Raw genomic sequence first — 21,382 nt, 5'->3', positions numbered from 1 at the left:
CGTTTATTCGCGGAGCGCTTGTCTCCTGTTTACCTGAGGAGCGTACAGCAGCCCCCGTCGGGCGAAACGACTAAATTGAGATTTTAAAAATGTTCCTAAGACCAACGTCTTCCCCAATATTAATCAGCATGCAGTGTGTAGCTATCCACTTCTCCCACCCGCTGCATCCAACATAGTCTACAGAAACATCCCACCCCTCCTGTGACCCATGGTTTCACTGTATGTGTATTCAGAGCTAGTGAGAAATGGACTTTCAAATTATAATAATAACTGCGTTAACGTGCGATAAAATAATTATCATAACTAATTATTATAATGCGTTAACATGCCCAGCCCTAACTGACATAGACTGGCATTGTGCCTCTCATATGTTTAACTGAATGCATCAGCAGAGTGGGACATGCAGGGGAAACAACAAGACTTGCTGACCCTGATATCCAGAACAGAGCCTGCAATAAAGGAAGGCAGCTAAGCAGGTGGATGCATGTGAGGCAATGAAAAGCTTGCTGCTAAAAAGTTTTATTGACACTAATTATGACTTCTTTGAAGAGCAGAGCTTGGATTGGATGTTACATGAGCCAAAAACGAGCTGTGAGTGTTTCCAAAAGTCTCACCAGCAGTTACCACACTGAACCCCCTTGTGAGTAAATTGTTATTTCCAGCCTGGCCTTAGTGATAACTACACTCTGTCCGTCTGTCTATGTCTGTCTGTCTGTGTATAGCTGACATGGAGGAACATTTGGTCAGTGAGGTTCGCTTCTTATTTTAACTCTGAAAGCTTTAAACCACCTTAGATATAATTACCCTTCCCACAATTACCCCCAACTATGTCAGAGGGCGAGGAACAGCTTTGCTGCTGTTTTCCAAAAATCGAAGTCCCTGCTTCATAAATGACTGGTGCACCTGTAGCTACCTAACATTCACTCAAAACAATACAATACAGGACAAATATTGTAGGTGATAATAGATAAACAACATCATGCCACAAAGCCATAAAGTTTTAAAAAGGATAAAATTCTTCTTCTAATCTCAATTAAAACTTCTTATAACAGAGAGAAGAAGTTAAACGCAATTTATACTTCTGCGTCAAATCGACAGCGTAGCCTCTGCGTGGCCCCCTACCCTACAGGCCCATTTATACTCCTGTGTAGGGTCTACGTGCGTAGCTATGCCATAGGCACTAGCCATACTTGTGCATAGGTGTGTTATTCTGCAATTATACCCCCAAACGCTAGTCGGCAGTAGCGCCACAGCGTCCACTGTGTTAACTTTTGCCAGGGGAGCAGGCTAACTTCTTGTTTAGCCCTCCGACCAAGTGGATCACATTCTAATAGTGAAACGAGTCATTTCGCTCGGGTTGTGATGGTGAAATATATTGATCCACCGTGTTACAGCTGCTGTTTTGGGCGATAGTAAAAGTTACTTCAAAGCACGGGCACTTCACAGAGCTCACGGTCCGTGTCGCCTCGACGTGTAGTTACATTTTTGAGGAGGTGCACGTCAGGCTACGCCGTAGGCGACGCCGTAGGGTAGGGGGCTACGCCGTCGATTTGACGCAAAAGTATAAATTGCATTATGCAGGAGTATAAATCAAGCCTAAAGCTGTCTGATTTATAGGTTTTGTGTCAAAAGTAAGACTAACAGTTACATCTACTTATATTCTCCTCCAAAGGGGATAATGATGAATTATAAATGAAAATCAAAAATTGAGAAATTTCATTTATTTTCTTTTGTTTGACATTGTAATTTCAATTTGATATTTGGAGAATGTGGTGGAAACAAAACTAAGGGTCTACAGACATGCCTTATGGGGCTGACTTTGAGCTAAATGCTAACATCAGCACGCTAACATGCTCACAATGACAATGCTAACATGCTGATGTTTGTTGTACCATGTACCCCATCTTAGGACATTTGCATAAATATTGCATGTTAGGATGCTAACATTAGCTAATTATCACTAAACACCTAGTACAGCTGAGGCTGATGGGAATGTCATTAGTTTTGCAAGTGTTTGGTCATAAACCAAATTACTAAACAAACGAAGTGTTTGACCTGATGGTGGCACTCGACGACATTGGCTTCCCTTGAGTCACGTTGCGAGTCCGTCTAAAATACAAATGTTTTAGTTTTAACTTGTTTCTGTTATTAAAACACAAAGTTATCACATTATTTGAGTGGGTAGAAAAGTAATTGCTTTACTACCACACTGTTTACTAAATGATTGCTCCCTCAGAAGTAAAACTGTAAAAATGGATTTTATGTCGAGGTGATAAGACACAAAAAGCTTTGTTCACAAAACAAACAAGTCCTGAATCATGAGCAGTGAAAATGTATATTTGTTTCAAGTGGAAATAAAAGCCCTCACACACTCAGTGGAAACTCTAAAGTAAAACTAAAAGTTTATTTGTGAAGTGCTGGCTGAAGTCTTCACTCAGGGAGCTCAGCTATAGATTACAGTACAGAGCAGGACAGAGAGAGGGGGAATAGGGCAGAAGTGGAGAGGTATATACAGCTTACTGCATGTGTGTTGCTTTTCTATGTTTGTGTGGGTGGCGATGCACACTGCAGTTGCACCATGGTGTTTTATTACGGCTGACATTTGCTGAGCTTCACAGAAACAAACACACAAACAACACATGCTGCTCTGAATACACACACAAGCTGAAACAGAGGATACACTCTCAGACTTCCGCTAACTTAAGGTTTAACTTGCCCATGCAGACGTGCACGTGTGTGTGTGTGTGGTCATACCTCTCTGTGTCAGGGGGTCACACAGGACAGAGGAGCCTCAATATAGGACGTCTAGCAGAAAGAAGAGAAAGGCAATTATAGAAGTCTTTTCAGTCTGTGGAGAATAATGTCAAAGGCTCTTTGGGGACACACTCTAATAAAGACAACCACACTCTCTTACATCTCTATACTCTCATTAGATCTGTGCACATTGTTGCTCTTTATTATGCTATAAATAAATTCTGGTCAGTTATATAATCTGTAGTTATTGTTGATATAATGACTGATCCTCTCTGACTGAAGTCCACCTAATCTGTCATGTTGTTATCAATTCATGACTAATTTATTTGATCCCCTTCAGTTATGGCAGGATGCACTGATCTTAAAGACCTTAAACTGGTAGTATTTCATGCTATCACAAATATGACTCTCTTGGTCCCAAAAATTGCAACGTAGCACAAATCACTCACACTACTGCTACAGTCCCACTTGTCAATTCATGTTTCACATTTGTTGATCATTTAAGGTTATTCAAATTGGAAAGTCAATCAATACCTAATTAAGGTACCATGGTAGGACAATTTGCAAACGATGCTATCCGTTCCTACCTGCTTTTCTATGTTAAAAAAGATGGCGATTGATTAACAGCAGTGCCAACAAAATCTTCCCCAAACAAAATATACAAATATATTTTTTAACTCACTGACACGTCATTATGCTCCATTCAATAAGCTCATACGGCAGCAAGGTCTGAAAGCAAGTCAGCAGTCTTCCCACAGCAAAGAATGAAAATACTGTTTACTTTATTATATTTATACAGTCTAAATGTACAATGACCACAAGACATGCGATATTTCTGCACTTGCATATTTTATTTCTGTGCATGAGCTGTACATTAAGGAAGCTGAATTCATGCAGCCACCAAATGGGCATAAAAACACTGAAAACCTAAAGAGAGCTGGATGTGAACAACATCCTGCCTGAACATCAATCAAAACGAATTGCAAGAAGCAGATAGTTACATCCTGTCAGCAGGTGCCACAAGTAAGACAGACAGGTAGCTGTAACACAGACAACTAATACATACATACTGTAAACATTTAATTGTCTTATAGATGGAAATTCAAATGCAAAAAGCAATGACACTACGCTATACTTTAAGTCAATAACAAGATTAAGATGCTCTGTTTGCAATCACATTATCACCACCAGACATGTTGACTTATCATATAGGCTACAAGAATATGATGTTCTTGTTTACATCCGGTAACCAAACTCAAATACCGCAAAAGATCTTAATCATCACATTGAACACTGTCGACCTGTCTCTATATTTTCAGCTGTATTTTCAAAAACTTCCTCAAGTATCACATTTATTGAGTAAGCGTGGTTGTTGCTTCAGACTAGCAGACCAAAATTCAATACTTTGAGCACTGACCAAAATGTGTCCTTCTTCATTCAAAGTATTTTATTTAAAGCTGATGTGTTCAACAGTTTTCCATATTTTGTTGAATGAATGACCATTCTCCCCAAACTAAGATATCAAAAAAGTATATAAGTATTGCACATGCACATATACTCAAGTGATCACATATAACTGCATTATGTAAATATTATAATGTTAAGTCAACATCTGCTTCCTCTCTCTCTTCTCACTGCAGGTTGTGTGTTTGATCATGTGTATATGAGGCGTGTCGCATCAATGCAGACCACCCAACCAGTGCACCTGTGTATTAACCACACACACATACACAAACAAACACGCACGCGCGCAGACACTACAGTATCTAATCAGAACAGTGGTTAAACAGCTAAAAAAAGGCAAATGGTCCTGAAAACAAACACACCGTGCTCTCCCTCTCTCTGTGTGTGTTTATATATATATATATATATATATATATATATATATATATATATATATATATATATATATATATATATATATACACACACACATACACATACACACACCTGTTCTTAGGATTTTAGGTGCTCTCAGTCTAAAATATGCAAACTACATGCTTGGTTTTCTAGCCAAAAATAATTTTGTTATAACACACATTCTCGACTCACCGCTGTGTTCTGTGGGTGAATCCACAAAACTAAAGTGCTGTGGGATATAAGACGCAAAACAGCAATGACACCAATACAGAAATGGGCGCCAGGCAGGCGAAGGGGTACTAAAGAGGGGTAAGAGGGTGTTTACCACCCTCTGCGCACACACACATGCATGCCACATGACTACATTACCATTTGCAGCTGCTCGCTATTCTCACAGTCTGCTCTGACAGAACATGACCAGTGTGTTGTACATGATATATATACAGTACCCTGCAAACTTTAGACACTGACGTCGCTGAAATACCTATGAGCTCCATTTATCCTCTAAACTACCTCTTTACTGTAACACATGAACCAGATGAGACTCTTTGGCCGGACCCACAAATCCCTCCGAAAGCTATGCAGCAACTTTCTAATTTAGTTTTGAAAAAAAATAATTAAAGGTTTCAGGAAATTGAGAAACTTTTTGACATTTTGAAGAGTTGACTGCATTACTGGTGGTTTGCCCCAAGTCTCAAATGTCCTGAAACATTTTAGGCATAATTAAGACCAAATAAACTGTCACTAGGTATTAAATACAAAGATGGAAATTCTTAGCTGAGGTTTCTACAGGACAGGGAATGCAGTCTATTCAAAGAAAATTGGTTTTGGTCCAGTTAATGTAATCCAGCTGATGATACTTATTGGAGGACTTACTAACCCAAATTGAGTCCAATATGCTGCTTCAAGAATGCATGAATATGTCTTAGTTCAAGAGCAGTATTTGTAGTAGCTGTAATAGTACTCTGGGTATCAATGGAGACTTGAGGCTACAACTAATTTCATAATATGCAGATTAAGAGCAGATTGTTTCTATAAAATGGGGAAAAAGTGAAAAATCAACATAACTTCAACAAATAGCTTTTTTGTGCGATTAAGAGTCCAACAGTTTTGTAGAAAAACCTAATCACTTTGAATGTGTTAGCATAAAGGGGTCACATTTTAAAAGAATAGATGTGTGTGTTGGTTTAGCCCTGTAAAAAAAAAAAAACAAACACACTGATATTAAAAATATTTTTCCGGGAAACAAATTCAGCTGCACCGATTACAAGCAGATTTAACCTAAAGCTAAGACCTCTTTAATCTCTCACCTGACCTTTGATCCCTGTGCTGCCAAAGAGACAACCCGACTGCCCTGGCATGACCCCGGGGGTGTGACCAAGCAGGTAAAAACAGAAGCAACACATCTCTGGTTACATGTTTTAAGATGGACAGCTAGCGTGCTATGGGTATTTGGAGGACTGATCCAGAAGTTATAGCTTGTCCTGAGGTGGGGACATGATGGGAGTCTATTGTAGTGTTTATATGTGTAACATGTATCACATGTATCAATACCTTAAAGAACCTTCTCCTATTCCACCCAAACCCAAGAAGGACTCTTAATAAAACATGACACCAAGCCTGATTTTTCACAAGAACTGGTCTCAAGGTGATTGAGTGATTCTGGCATACACAAACACTTTAACTACCCCAGTTGGTTTTTAAGCTCTCCAAGATGGTATTCAGACCAAGCAGGAACCACCGGGTCTGAAAAGTGAAGCCAATGCTTGAGTACCTTAAACCTGGAAACTTTCTAATAGCCAGCAGGGGGCGACTCTACTGGTTGTAAAAAGAAGTCTGAATGTATAGAAGTCTATGATAAAATGACCCTACATCTCCCTGGATTTGATACCTCAGTAAAGACTTTACTAATGAGTTCATGTTCTCAATGGGATCACGGTGGCTAAATCCACTTATTTTAAACAATCTGTGGTTATTCTTTTAGATGGTAAATTAATAATTGTTATTATAGTGGGTATCTATGCCAAATTATGAACAGGGCTTTGGCAAAAAGATTCATGTTCATCTGGCAAAAAAGTTGAACCTGCCACAACGTTTGCCACAATGCAATGCAATGTCATCTGGCCAATGCTGCATTGGCCAATCAAATGCTTGCAAGCACACATTCTTGGTAGATTACTAGTACTTCTATTCTTTATTTGGCAATGTCACAAAATAGCTACAACAATTTCTGCAATGATAACTTTAAAGAGTTGTAAAATCCTGTCTTATACCATAAACAACTTTGAATGGATTTGGTATTTGTAAAGCCCGTAAACTCATGGATCTTATTACTCAAACTGGCGTTCCTGGAATGTACTCATCATCGTACCAATGCAGACCCTTGCATTGTTTTACAGTAACACAGTGCTGTTTTTGGTCTGAACCCCTCAGTGCAGTCGTAGAGGATTAAATGAAGAGAGAAAGTGATGCATAGAGAAAGAGAGAAACACAAAGAAGAAGAAACAGAAGGAGAAATCAAGATATACTAAGAAGTCATCAGGAAGTAAAGAGTGAGAAATTCGTATGGTGAAAGAGACAGGAAGATAGTACAAGAGAAACAAAGAGACAGGAAGTGAAAGTTGATCTACTTGATTTTTCGACATTGAACTTGCAGAGCGACATATCTGAAATACTCTACAATACGTGCAACAAGCTTGCAACTTTATATGAAAGATTTTAGGGTTTGGAAGGCAATGATCCGCAAAATTCAATTAAACCCTTCATCACAACAATCCTAAATCAGGGTCTCAGCTGTAGACCTAAACATTTCTCTTTTATCCATTTCTTTGCCCTTGAGCAAGAAAACTTTAACTTGTGAAGTAGCAGCAAAGTTCCAAGTATTTGTACTGGATTCCCATAGATTTAGTCACCAAGCTCTACAGCAGATCAATGAAAAGAGAGACTGAAGGGCTATCCATGACCTTAGAAAACCATTACAGAAACTCAAAACAAGCAGTTAAATAAAGTTACTATTAATCAGTGACAAAAATTGGTGTCTAAGGTTAACTAGTCTGTCATTACACTTGTATTTCTGCAAGGCAAGCTATGTGAGCATTAACTCAGAGGCATCAAACAATAACTGAATAGAGAGCTCTGAGGTCTCCAGGAGTACTGAAGGGCCAACTGCTCCTACGTGCAAAATGAGGAATACTTAAATTTCACTATAATTTAACTCTGGAGAAATTATATAAACTAGAGGCTGAATAGGAATGATTGTTCTTCTAATCATAGGTTTCACCCTCAACACTATTATCTCCCCACCCACAGTGGAGACAGTAACACAATCAGCGCTACCATAAATCAACAACACCTAAAATCTCTCTCTTCTTCTCTGTAGGTAAATACTAAGCTTGTTAAAAACTTGTATTGGGGATATACATAAACATTTTTTATACCTGGTTATCATGTGCAGGGTGGTGGGTTCTTGGAAAAGTGGGTTGGTAAAGTTTTGTTTTGCTCTCTCATTTTGCCCTGTTAAATCGCCCACAGCTCAATTAAAGTACACATCCACAACATGCATCCACCAGGGAAAAAGTAAAGACCCTCAGGGGACAGTTTGGGACAAAGCCCATCAGTTACTGTGGTCTCTCTCTTCCTCAGTCATCCCTTTCCGTGTTTAGTTTCCTCCACAGGGAGCAACAGTTTGGAAAAAGCTGCAACCTGACAGGACACACAGTTAAAAACACACTAATTGTATTTTTGGTACAGCATTTGGATTTGTACACTACCTATGTTTCTGTCACAGCCTACAATATCACTGATAGTTAATGAACTTGACCTTTATTTGACTGTTTGATCTTTAGCTGCTGCTTGGTTGATGGTTTACTTGGTACTTTATAAGTGTTAAAACTGAGAAATCAACAATATTTTGATGTTTAATTGGGACACAGAAAGCAGAATATAATGTAATCCGTTTGTTCGGTTTATTGTTGCAAAACCAATATTAGGTTATCACAGATATATATCAGTTTATATGTTAAACAAATATCATTTGGCATCTTAATAAAAAATGTGAATAAACAAAAAATCCAGCTGGATTCTCTTTGCAGTATTGTCACACTGATGCAGTAAACACACTTAAAAGTACAGGCACCCTGAAATGCATATATCTGCACCATCAGATATTTACAGCTTGTAGGATCAGGAATTCAAATTTGCTACAGAAATCTGCTTCCAAAGTAGATTAGACATCAGTGGATGCCAGGCAGAGCTTACCCTGCTATTTCACTGTTTAGTATATGCACTTTCTATATGCTCTAAAGACATTTTTGGGGTGTAAGGGAGTGGCTGGGGCTGTCATATTCTGCTAGAGCCTCAAAAATGCTTCCGCTGTCTCCAACAACACCTGTTGGCAGGCTGTGGTGTGATAAATCATCTCAGTTGACCCCACAGGTCAGATTCAATGATTCATGGCATTGCTGATGATTCATTAAATCATATGATTTATTATTACTATTTCATTCCCCCCCCCAACCAGTCTGATGAAATTATTTACTAGCTGTAACACTGGCATCCTTATAATAACATTCTTAGTATCTTTAGTTCACATCTGTTTCCATTCAGCTCGATGCATTTTTAATTGTAAATGCATGCACGCCACTAAGCCTTAATCAAATAAATAACATACAGTGTGCCGAATTTCAAAGAAGACACAAACGATTTCAAAAACGTTTTAACTTATGTTCCACAAAGCCTGTGTTTGGCCAAAAGCCAGGTAACGTAAAAGTGCCAGATTTTTGAATGGAATAACGTTTCTCCCATAGAACAGCACAACCACGTAATGTTACAGGTCAAACACCAGTAGTAGTTTTGATTTTATAAGTAGGCATGACTATACTGCAACAGTTGACACCACATTAGACCTTTTCTAAGTACAATATCTAAACAGACTTCAGTGGACACTTTGAGCCTTTCACGAATTTCAAAGACTTAACGTTAAATCAAAGCTCATTTTAGTTCTGCCTACTTCTGGGAAGATGTGACATCTGAGCGGCCATATTGCAGAAAAGTTTAACTCACTGTTCACCTTGTTCCCCCGAATGAATGTGTTCCTGAACTCACCCTCTCCAATCTCGAATAAAATTTTACACTTAAAATCAGACTTACTAAACCTTACGACGTTTGTGTTTGTGACCATGCTACGTACCTTACCAGAAGTATGTGAGACGGGGTCTACTCACCGTGACTATTTTCGGCAGGTAACGTTAACGTTATTCGTGGCCAAATACCAACATCAACACTGAAACGTGTGGCACTGACTTCAGCTAGCTGCAACCCAGTTTTCTTCTACCTGGAAATACCCGCTTCTACTTTTCGTCGTGTTTTGAAGCCTCCTCTTTGGTTTAAATAATATCGTCTCCCGGTCCAGTTATTTATTTCCGTAACGAACCATGTTTCGAACTCTCCGTACCCGCCCGCCGCCGCGGCTGTACCGGTTCGCTGCTGTGCTGAAGCGTACTATTTTTGAAAAGTCACTCCTCCCTTTGGTCCATCCCGCCCCCTTCCCGGTGACAGTGAGCGGCGCAGCGGCTGTCACAAACCAACTCTCACTTGACATCTAATAGTACATTTTTAGGCTGGTTCTACAAGTAACTAACTTATTTGTCGTGCCAAAACAGATGTAGTTCACTTCACACATCAGTTGCAGTAACAGTTAGAACTTCTAACGGTTAACGTTCTTTCTTTAACGTCTTGAAAACCGCTTCCATAAACACACGGACATATTGGATTTGTGCTGTAAATGCTAGTTTATCCCTGATAAGACAGAGGTGGGTGGATATTTTAACTGTCGTTTAAAGTTTTAAAGTATCAAAGTACATTTAGACTACTTTGGTAAAGATTAAACTAAACTACCTAATGGTTCCCAGCCCCCTTTTTTTTAGCTTGTGTCCTTACAACAACAACAACAGCAACAACAAAATCAGCTGATGGGGCCCAGTGTCCTGTTTCAGATGTCTATCAGACATTTCCTACAACCAACTAGTTCTGCAACTACTCATAAGACGGTTTAATTTAATTAGTCTAATTGTTCACAGCTCAAAGAGGTAAAAGTAGCCAGTCAATATTTCACCAAAAGATTGTTTTTTTCTTCTTTCCTTTCCCATTAATCATCTCACAACCCCTCAAATTTATCTTGTGACCCTTGGGATGGCCCTGACCCCTAAGTTGGGAACCACTGGACTAAACTGTGTATGCCTTTTGATGCTTTAAGTAGATTTTATTGATGATATTGTAAGTAAAATTGTGAATGGAAGATCTTTACTTGTGAGTATTTTTACATGGTTGTATTGGTAACTACTTTTACTTAAGTAGCCTAAAGGATCTGAGTAGGCTACTTCTTCCACCACTGTATAGGCCTACTTTAAATTGATTTTTTTTTTTGATGATACGTGTATTGTAAGTAATATAATTAATGGAAGACCTTTACTTCTAAGTACTGTTACATGGTTGTATCGTACTTTTACTTATCCTTTATTTATTTCACCACTGGAGTGTGTCCAGTTGTTTTAACATACATACTGCTTTATTTAATTTCCATTACATTTTATAAGGAAATATTGAAATTTTTTCTCAAATAGCTTAATGGGTGGATAATCTTGTCGTCTTTTTTTCTTGTTCTTGTTTTGATATTTATTATTATTATTGCACTTCCAGGTCTTGGGGTAGGGGATTATTGCACCTTAGTTTTAGAGAGGGATGGGAGGGAGGGTGTGTGCATTTTACTGCCTGTGGGAAGAAGCTGTTTTTCAGTCTGTTAGTTCTGGTTCTGATTGATCTTTATTTTTTCCCAAAGGGCAGGGGGCAGAACAGATTATGTCCAAGGTGAGTGGGGTCCTTTGCAATACAGTTGGCCTTCTTTTGGACTCAGTGTAAATGTCTCTAAGGGGGAGGGGTGTTGTCCTGATGACACGCTACAGGCCCTTCCTGTTCTCTTCTGTGCAACCTCGTGCAGCAGTAGGTCGGGAGGCTCTCCACTGCTGACCGATAAAAGTTAATTAGCAGGTGATAAGGGAGGTGAGCGTGCTTGAGCTTCCTGAGGAAGCAAAGCCTCTGCTGGGCATTCCCTAACTGATGGGAGATGTGTGTATACCAGGTGAGGTCAAATGAGATGTGCACACCTCTGCTCTGTCTACTTCCTCCCCATGCATGCAGAGGGCAGAGTGCTTAGTGCACTTAGACATCATGTAATCCACAATCAATTTGTGATGTTTAAGATTATTGTAAGAATACTATTCTGTCAGATGCTGAACTAATAACGGACAATAATGCGAGATATTATTGTCCCTTATTAGTCCTATTATGGTGGTATCATCAGTAGTCATGGGTAAAGAGGGAGTAGAGGAGGGGGCTGAGGATACACCCATGTGGTGTGCTAGTGTTCAGGATGATGTGGGATCTCCTGACCTATTCCAAATCCTGATGTTCTGGGGTCTGTTGCTCAGGAAGTCCAGTAAGATAAGATAAGACAAGATAAAATATACCTTAATTAATCCCCCGTAGGCGAAATCCAGGTTGGCACAGCAGCACAGAGAAATATAAAAGAACAGATACAACAAAAGTAGACCCAGTCACATTCTACGTAGATGTATAAACATATAATGGTGGTGGTGATGGCGCGAGAGAGACCCAGGTTCAATCCTCCCTGTGACCCATCCACCAATGTGTCCCTGAGCAAGACACTTAACCCCCAGTTACTCCAGGGATAATAGCATCAGCTAAATATGTAAATGTATATACACACTATAAACAATTAATATACGATAACAATTATATACAATCAGATATTGTCAAATAATAGAATCAAGAATGAAGTCTGTCAGTATCCATGTGAACTGCCTAGGCCCAGGTTGCTCAGCTGTAATTAATTAAATTACCAAAAACCAAACACAGAGAATATGAGACTTTTGGGGTGCCTTGGTAGTTGCCCGCTCAGCCCGGTTGGTAATCCAACACGTAAGCAGCATTTAATGTTGCAGCTGGTCCAGGGGGAGCTTATTTTTGTTATCTTACGTCAGTCAACCTCTGTCTCTTTCTCTCAGTATTGTATTTGACAAAGCTTCATTCTCCAGAGGTTGTGAAATTCACCAGCCCTGTGTGATTCAGCTACACGTACGCTACACACACACACACCCCTTTACTCTGTGCAGTGTTATAGGCTGATTACAATGAAAATGAAACATTGACCATATATAGGCAATACCTAATTTGGAATTCAATCAGCTAGTTGATTGGAATTTAAAAGTAATTACTCAGGATTAAATAGTGTGCTCACAATTGGTCCACATCTCCTTGCCTCACTGAGAGTATTTATAATCTAAATAGTTCTTCATTTAATTATTTGGCACTGATATTTAAAATTATTATTCGTCTCTGCAATTTATAGCTCATATTGACGTTTTATGATGATGCACAATTTTTTAAACAGAACAGGTGACAAGGTTTAACTGATAAACCTATACTAAACTTGACATGCTGTAATTGCAGTGGTGGAAGAAGTATTCATGTTTTTTATTTAAGTAAAGGTCCCAATGTCACTTTGCAAAAATACACTGTCTTACATTAAAAATTTTACTTAGTATAAGAACAAAATTATTATCAGCTAAATGTACTCAAAATATCAAACTATAAGTACTCGTTAAGCAGAGTAGCCCCTCTGAGAGCATATATTGTTTTATTTATCCTATTATTTAAATATAAATACTGATGCATTGATAGTATTTTAATATCACAGCTGGTTGAGTTGGAACACGTTTGCACTACACTATACACTGTATCATACTTTATAAGTTGATCATGTATGTAAAACCGCAATCTGTAACGTAACTATAATTTTCAGACAAATGTAGTGTAGTAAACCAACTGGTCAGGGCTGACAGCCGCCCAACATGAGTCATGGTTCTGCTCAAAGTTTCTACATGCTAAAAGCGAGTTTTTTCTTGCCTTTGTCGCCAAGTGCTTGCTTATGGTGGGACTTGTTGGGTCTCTGTTATTAAAATTACAAAGAAAACGGTCTTTGCTCTATATGAAAAAATCAATGAGATAACTTCTGTTATGAATTAGCACTATATAAATAACATTTTATTGAATTAAATTGAAAATTGTACTTCAGTAAATGTACTTAATGGCATTTTCCCCCCTGTGAGTATCTATGACAGAAATGGAGAATTATTCAACATATGATGCATGAACCTGGAAAGTCTTGAGATCTGAAAGAGGAAGAGCCGTTTTAGGACATTGTGAAAAAATATGCAACTCGTTCAAAAAAATATGCAATCATTGAAATAATGTGCTCATTAGCTGCACGAGAGGAAACAATAAGCAAAATCAGACCATTTGTTTTCCAACAGATCCTGTGACTGGAACAGTTTCCCATCAAATCTTTGTATCTAATTTTTAAAATGCTGTACATCTAATCAAAGATAAGATAAGCCTTCAGTGATCCCCAGAGAGGAAATTTAGTCGTTGCAACAGCACAAGGATAGCAACAAGATGTCAACAGATGAGTTACTGACATTCTGTGAGAGACGGGGTGCACTCTGGACAGGTTGCCATTTCATCAAAGGTATATTAATACAATATAATATAATTAGAGGTAAATAAAACAAAATCAAGTGTGATTAGTATGGAACACTGACACTGAAATGACATTAATGTAAATGCATACTTACTTTTACTCGTAAACTCAAAGTAGAATCTCATAATCATAAAATAATCTGAAATTGAATGTTAATCCAAAAAATTCCCCTTCTGAAAACATCAGCAAATGTATTCATGAATTAAATACATTCTCAATTTTAAAATGTGGAAGATTTATTTAATTGTTTCTTACATAAACACATCACCAGAGCAACAATTGTATCTGCTTTTCTGTGATACTGACATCCATTACAACATTAACTTTAGTACAATTTTAGTGCACCCAAATCCCAGTCATACACTCAACAATGTTCACACAACAACAATAATGCTGAGATTAAGAAATTAAGAACATGTTTCCAACATATACGATATTTATAGATTTTCATATCTACATTTTGTGACTGGAAGGATTTAACAGAAAGGCTAAAAGCAACATTTATTTATGGTGAAGCTGTTGAGATACAAAAGAGAAATTTTATGGCAAATTAAACTACACTCTTGCTGACATTCCTTGCAGCTTTTTAAAGTGTCTGTGAAATCTCAGAGACAGTGTGGGAAACAAAAATCAAGACATCACTTACACAACAAAAAAACCTGCCAATTGTGCAATAACAACACGCCAGCCTAACCTCAATACACAACAACTAAACATACATTACATAGCAACAACTGCAGACATGCATGTGTACTTCCCGTCCTTATGTAAATCTGGCACCAAAAAAAAGGGAAATCCCGCCCAGCGTCATGTTTACACTCCAGGATCAATGCAATGAAGAGGACAAGTGACGCAAACACTCAGAGATAAAAACGCTGCTAACAGAAATCTCTGCAGAATAGAGCTCTGCAAGAGACTGGATCATTCTTTGATCTGATATTAAGAGCTGGATCACATCTGAAGATGTGGATGCTGGGTCTTCAGGTGGTTGTCGTCTGTCTTTTCCTACAAGTAAGTAAACATACAAGATAATACAAAAGTAATTTGACATGACACTGTGTAAATACTGCAACTCTATAAATTGAACTGGAGTTGTATCTAAAAGGACACAATTACATCAAAAGGGAAAGAATAATGATCAATCTTTTCTGCATGCCAAGATTGCAGAAGTATTAAATTTGAGCTCTAAGCAGATCCTATTATCTTTTGTGAATAGTCCAGACTCGATATATAATTGAGGAGAGAAAGAATGAAATGTCTTTGTTGTTTTATTGGCGCTTACCAATGTATGAAAACAGTTTTGTATCTATGAAGCAACTTGCTCTTGGTGTTCCTTTTTGTTGTCTTTCTATGTGTGCTTTTCGTTTGCTTTGTTTTCTGTGTCTTTGTGTGTGCAAAAGACAAAGAATATAGAATGATATATTGCTTTAAAAACTGCTTTACAAAAGGCAAAGAAATACATTAGAAAAACATTTAAATGCATCATTAGTAGAATGAAATGTTATAAAGGTTATTAATTGTTGGTGTGTGTGGTTACATACCAGTAATAAGTAAGACTTTAAAACATGAATTCATCAGTCACAGGCAGAGAGTAACAAAACAAGAGTTTTAACTATTTTCAGGTCTCTATCTTTGTTAATTTCTTTGTCCTTTGGTGATAATTGTTAGCCAATTATGCTTCTGTATATTGCCTGTTCCAAAATTCAAATGTTGGTGTTTACTATGGATTACAATGAAATTCAAATTGTTATAGAGTTTGCTTGTGCAAATGTATTCTCTTATTTTTGAAAGTTCTTTAAATTTGCAACCATTGCAATCTGTAATTAAATCCACTTACATTTTTTAATTTCCACTTGCAGGTGCCGGGGTGTTTCCCATCATGCTTCATAACAGGCTCTGTAGCCAACTGTGGCTCCCAGAACCTCCGCTGGGTTCCTCCTCTCCCTCCCCACATCACCCACCTGTACCTGGAGATGAACCACATCAGTGAGATCAACTCCACCTCCCTGTCGGGCCTAGAGGAGCTGCAGGAGCTGGACCTTGGACTACAGCATGTGCCGCTTGTGATCAGGAACAATGCCTTCAGCAGACAAACACGCCTGAGGAGGCTGGTGCTTGGCTTCAATGTCAAACTTCAACTGGAGCCACAGGCTTTTGTGGGGCTGTCCAGTGTGAAGACTCTTCACCTGGATTACTGTTCGCTTCACGACTCCATACTGAAAATGAACTACCTGGAGCCAATGTCCTCCTTAGAGACTCTTAACCTCTTTGGTAACCAGATAAAGAGACTCCAGCCTTCAATGTTCTTCAAAAACATGACTAATTTGAAACATTTGAATCTCAAGCTGAACAAAATTGAGAAAATATGTGAATCTGATCTGGCTGGTTTCCAGGGGCATCACTTTAAGGTTCTGAACTTGGACTCTGTTCATCTTAATGCCATGCTTGGTAAAGGTTTTGACTGGCAGAAATGTGGGAATCCTTTCAGAGGAATGTCTTTTCAGACACTTGACCTGTCCCACAATGGGTTTGGTGTGGGTAAAGCAAAGCAGTTCTTCAGGGCCATTGAGGGAACTAACATCTCCCATTTCAAGATGTCAGGACACATGGGTAAAGGATTTTCATTCAGTAATCTCCCTGATCCTGACCGCAGCACGTTTGAAGGCCTGAAGAACAGTTCAGTCCACAATTTTGATCTGTCTAAAAACAGAATATTTGCATTGCGACAGGGGGTTTTTAGTCCTCTGAAAGAAGTTGCAATCATTGATGTTTCCCAAAACAAAGTGAATAAGATACACAGAAACGCCTTTGAAGGTCTTCAGGAGCATTTAAAAATGCTCAACTTGTCACACAACCTGCTAGGGGAAATCTATTCTTACAGTTTTACTTCTCTGACAAATCTGCAAGTGTTAGACTTGTCTTACAATCACATTGGTGCACTGGGTTATGGCTCATTTAGTGGACTCCCCAACTTGAAAGCTTTGTATCTAACAGGCAACTCTTTGCGAGAGCTTGGCTTCCCTGCATCTCTACCCATCTTAGATTATCTCCTGTTGAATGACAATAAGTTGACGTCCTCGTCAGTGAGCAGTGTCTCAAGCTTTGCCAGCAATATTCTGCATCTGAACATTCAGGACAACAGATTAACAAACCTGGAGGATGTTAAAACCTTTTTGACTAAACTTAAACGCCTCAAGCATCTCTTCTACGGAGGAAACACAATCAGGTGGTGCACACTCGGTAGACAAGTTTCAACAATTGGTTTGAATAATTTCCAAGCCCTGGATCTTCACAGCAGTTCCCTGCAGTCTATTTGGTCTCAGGGTAAATGCCTGAATCTGTTTGACAATCTTGGACATGTGAAGGGTCTCAACTTGAGCTTCAACGGACTGCAGTCTCTTCCTCAGGGCATTTTTAAGGGTCTCACCTCAGTAGTGGAGATGGACCTCTCGTTCAACACCTTGACTTACCTTCAGCCTGAGGTATTACCCAAAAGTCTCAAACTACTCTACCTCTCCAACAACTTCATAGCCTCCCCTGAACCCGCCGCTTTTCGATCTCTCAGCTTCCTCGACCTAAAAGCGAACCGTTTTCACTGTGATCCAAACCTAAAGAACTTCCTGATTTGGATGAACAAGACCAACGTGACCTTCCTGAGTCCTGTTGAAGAGCTCAGATGTGAATTTCCTTCTGATTTCTATAAAGTTCCTCTGTTAGATTACCAACTCAGGTCACACAGCAGTAAAAGCAACTAAAAGGGAGCAAATGTGTATGTCCTTTCAGAGTGACACCTTGAAAATCATGAGGAATTAAACACAGGTGCCATGTATTGCTGATGTTTATCACAGAATGTTCTCTGTATAATCCCAATTTAATAATGTAATCTAAGAAAACGACTCTGTAAATGTAATTTTTCCAGATAATGTTATAGAATTGTATTTTTATTTTTTATTTTTAATTTTCATGATTTCATTAAGTGGAATGATAACTGAAATACACGTATTACTTAATCTACTGCAACTATGTATTTTTAACAGATGTACTGAAACAATGTTATTAATAAATGATGAGTTTTGAAGCTATCATGCTCCTCTGCATCGTCACTTTTCTTGTGTTTCTGGCACATTTAAATATTATATAATTGGATTATAATTATTGATGCATTCATGTTTAAGCATCAGCTTAATGTTGGTAAAGACTAATTTGAACTACTTTATATAGTAATCATCAAAACATTATAATAATAATAATCATTATCATCTCAGTATACTATGTAGTTTGTATTAATAATCTGAATCTGCAAGTAACTACTTACTAAAGCTGTTACATAAAAAAAAGATTGCATAAAATTGAAATACTCAAGTAAAGCACAAATACCTCAAAAGGGTACTCAAATACAGTACTAGACTAAATGTACTTTCCACCACTGCTGATTAGGGTGTGGGTTGAGGTCCATTAAACGACTGAAAATCCTTCTGAGCATCCAAATGTGTGTCTATCATTATACCAGCAGGTGGAGCTGCAGAATAATCTTAAAAGCCTTTAGCTTTTTGGCTGGAAAAAAACGGTGGAAGAATCTCCAGACGCCTACAACCCCGAAAACTAAAAGCAGACCATTCTTCTCAAAGATATTCCCTCTTTGGGTGCTATGATGAGGGTACTACAGCAAACACACTGGACCATTATCTTTAATGGTCCAATGGTACTACTGGTACCCCACTACAGGTGTTCAACTGGGTTGAGATCTGAAGACTCTGCAGGCTATCGCACATCATTTTCATACTCATCGTTCAAAGGCTCCCCATGTGTGCTGTATGGAAACATCTGGATTTGTTTTGTTTTCCTCCTTTATTTAGAGTTTTCTTTCAATTTGTCACCATCTTAATTTTATAGGTTTGTATTCTAGTGCAGTGTCTCTTTAACACACGATCACCAGCTTTTTGTTGTACAAGCAGACACACACTCATTCATAATTTAGCAAGTGAAGTCTACATTAAATTTAGAGTGAAAGTAGTTTATCTAACACAACAGCTGCGTTTGAAGGCTCATCACAGACAGTATGTGATAAATAGTGTGATGATTGCTTCTCAAAGCCTCAAGCACAGACTTTGTGTGATTGGAGGCAGCAATTGTGACTTGAAATGGATGAATTGTAATTACTTAATTTACATGAACAGCTTACTGGAGCATCACCTTTTCTGTCCAGTGTTGTCAGTTGGGATCATAAACACATGAACCTGACAAGTTTATTTTAGCAAAAAGAAAAAGTTAATTTCAGTCCATTAGAGCTCTTTAGTCAATAAATACACTTAATTGTATGACAGAAAATAAGCAGTATTCCCTTTCCTCTAATAAAGAGGCTACACAATCTTCCTCATACAGCAGAGGGCAGCATCAGCCCGGTCAGTAACTGACTGTCAGCCGCCATGCTGCTTTTCATCAGTATTGCTACTCATAAAATAATACCAACCAGGCTTTTACCCGCTGGGATAATGCAGCATTTATTTGCATCGGCTCTGATAAATTAGAGAGAAACAGAGAACCTGCTAGAAGCCGGGTGACCCATGAATTCACAAAAAATTAAAACAGGAATAAGCATCAAAATGATTGTTAATTAGATAAACTGCATAAATAGGCCTGATCAGTGCTGAGAGGAGTTAAATAGGGAATGAGGTCCACAACAGCATTCTGTTCAATGTCAGTGAGGTGTTTTTGGCCAATAACAAAACACAGTTTTCCATGTCCAAGGCAGGATTCTGTACTGTGATTCATTATTTTATTTCTTACTTGTAATGGTAAATATGAACAGAGCTAAATCTATGTTTAATTTGAGAGTGGCTGGATTGAAAATGTACTCCACCTGTCCTAATAAAGCTGCTCTCTGGTCATTAAATATTAAATGTCAACAGGCAGGGGTGAAGAAGAGTCAACAACCTGCTGATAAGACTCAGATTGCATGAGTGAATTTATTGACCTGTTTGTGTGTGTGTGTGTGTGTGAGTCACCACCAGAGCCGATTGTGTGAAATGTGTGTGTTTGTGTGAGTGAACATTGCTCATAAATCACCAACTTGAGTGTGCGAATCCAAGATTACTAAGTGTGTGTTTGTCAGACTGACTAGTAAAATTTGTGAATACTAACTGACTGACTGGTAGTAAATATTTTTTTTTACATTTTTTACTGCCATTGTTCAACTTTTCTACTAATAAACAATCAGAATAATTTGATATGTAGCTTTTTGACTGTTGGTCAGACGAACCAAGTAATTTGATATTAAGTTGGGCTTTCTGACACTGTGAAATACATTTTATATCTTCAACAACACTAAATGTCTACAGCCACGCTTTCATGCTCTGTGAGGCAGCATGTACAGCTGAGGCTGATGGGGGTTAGTTTTATAAGTGTTTGGTCATAAAACCAAAGGATCCACAAAGTAATTTCAGTTTATCCTGAAGGAGGATGCCCTGTGTCTGTACCAAATTAAATCCATCCACTTTTTTCCAAGACACTTCACTCTAATCTACAAACATCAACCTTAGGGTGGCGCAAGATGGAAAATCCAGGACTCACTGAAGTCAGTAGAATTCATCCTCTGGGGACCGACCATCCCTGGAGCTACGCTGCTAGCGTGGCAAAAAAATGTGATCAATAAATAATATAAAATAATTATTAGTTGCAGATCTTAACAGATAACATAAAACATATTTGTGGATGAATGTTTGTTAACCGATTGGACTACATTGTTCTGTAGTTTCTTTCTGTTTTGATTTACCTTCAAACGGATTGTAAATCAATTTGTGAGTGTGTATCAGACTGTGTATATATAGAGCCTTTGCAAGGGATCATTTTAAATTACTTCCTGTTTTGGGATCATTTGTCAGGTCAATATTACAAAGAGTACAGTCTACACTTGCTCTATATGAAAAGGTAAATGAGATAACTTCTGTTATGAATTGGTGCTAAATTAATTTAATTTAATTTAAACAGGAAGTAGTAGTGATAATGCAGAATTTTTGTGCATGTATGAAATGTATTGAGTTATACACAAGGTCCTCCTTAAACTACTATGTTTTAGAGCTAGTTGGTGTATTTTATTTTATTTATTTTGCAGAATTGATTTTGTGTCTGGCTGGAAAGTATGTGGTGTGGTTA

General features: G+C 38.2%; 1 protein-coding gene and 1 pseudogene across 10 annotated transcripts in view; one reads left to right on the top strand and one right to left on the bottom strand.

The window, feature by feature from the left end:
• LOC123977469 (dystrobrevin beta-like) overlaps window positions 1-10,285 on the bottom strand; it is a 36,111-nt gene extending 25,826 nt beyond the window's left edge. For 7 of the 10 annotated variants that reach the window (XR_006826685.1, XR_006826682.1, XR_006826683.1 and 4 more), the window contains exons 1-2: window positions 9,837-10,285; window positions 2,755-2,805 (exon numbers count right to left, since the gene is read on the bottom strand). The gene's annotated coding sequence lies outside the window, so the exon portion shown is untranslated. The remainder of the gene's footprint in view (window positions 1-2,754; window positions 2,806-9,836) is intronic. The other 3 variants (XR_006826681.1, XM_046060174.1, XM_046060175.1) reach the window with 1 other exon arrangement.
• Window positions 10,286-14,537: 4,252 nt separating this feature from the next.
• On the top strand, window positions 14,538-18,223 carry LOC123977468 (annotated as a pseudogene).
• The last annotated feature ends 3,159 nt before the right edge of the window (window positions 18,224-21,382 follow it).

Source organism: Micropterus dolomieu, linkage group LG10 (genome assembly GCF_021292245.1).
Source record: "Micropterus dolomieu isolate WLL.071019.BEF.003 ecotype Adirondacks linkage group LG10, ASM2129224v1, whole genome shotgun sequence".
NCBI classification, from domain to species: Eukaryota; Metazoa; Chordata; class Actinopteri; order Centrarchiformes; family Centrarchidae; genus Micropterus; species Micropterus dolomieu.
Note: the sequence above shows the minus strand (reverse complement) of the source record. Positions and strands in the feature narration are given on the sequence as shown.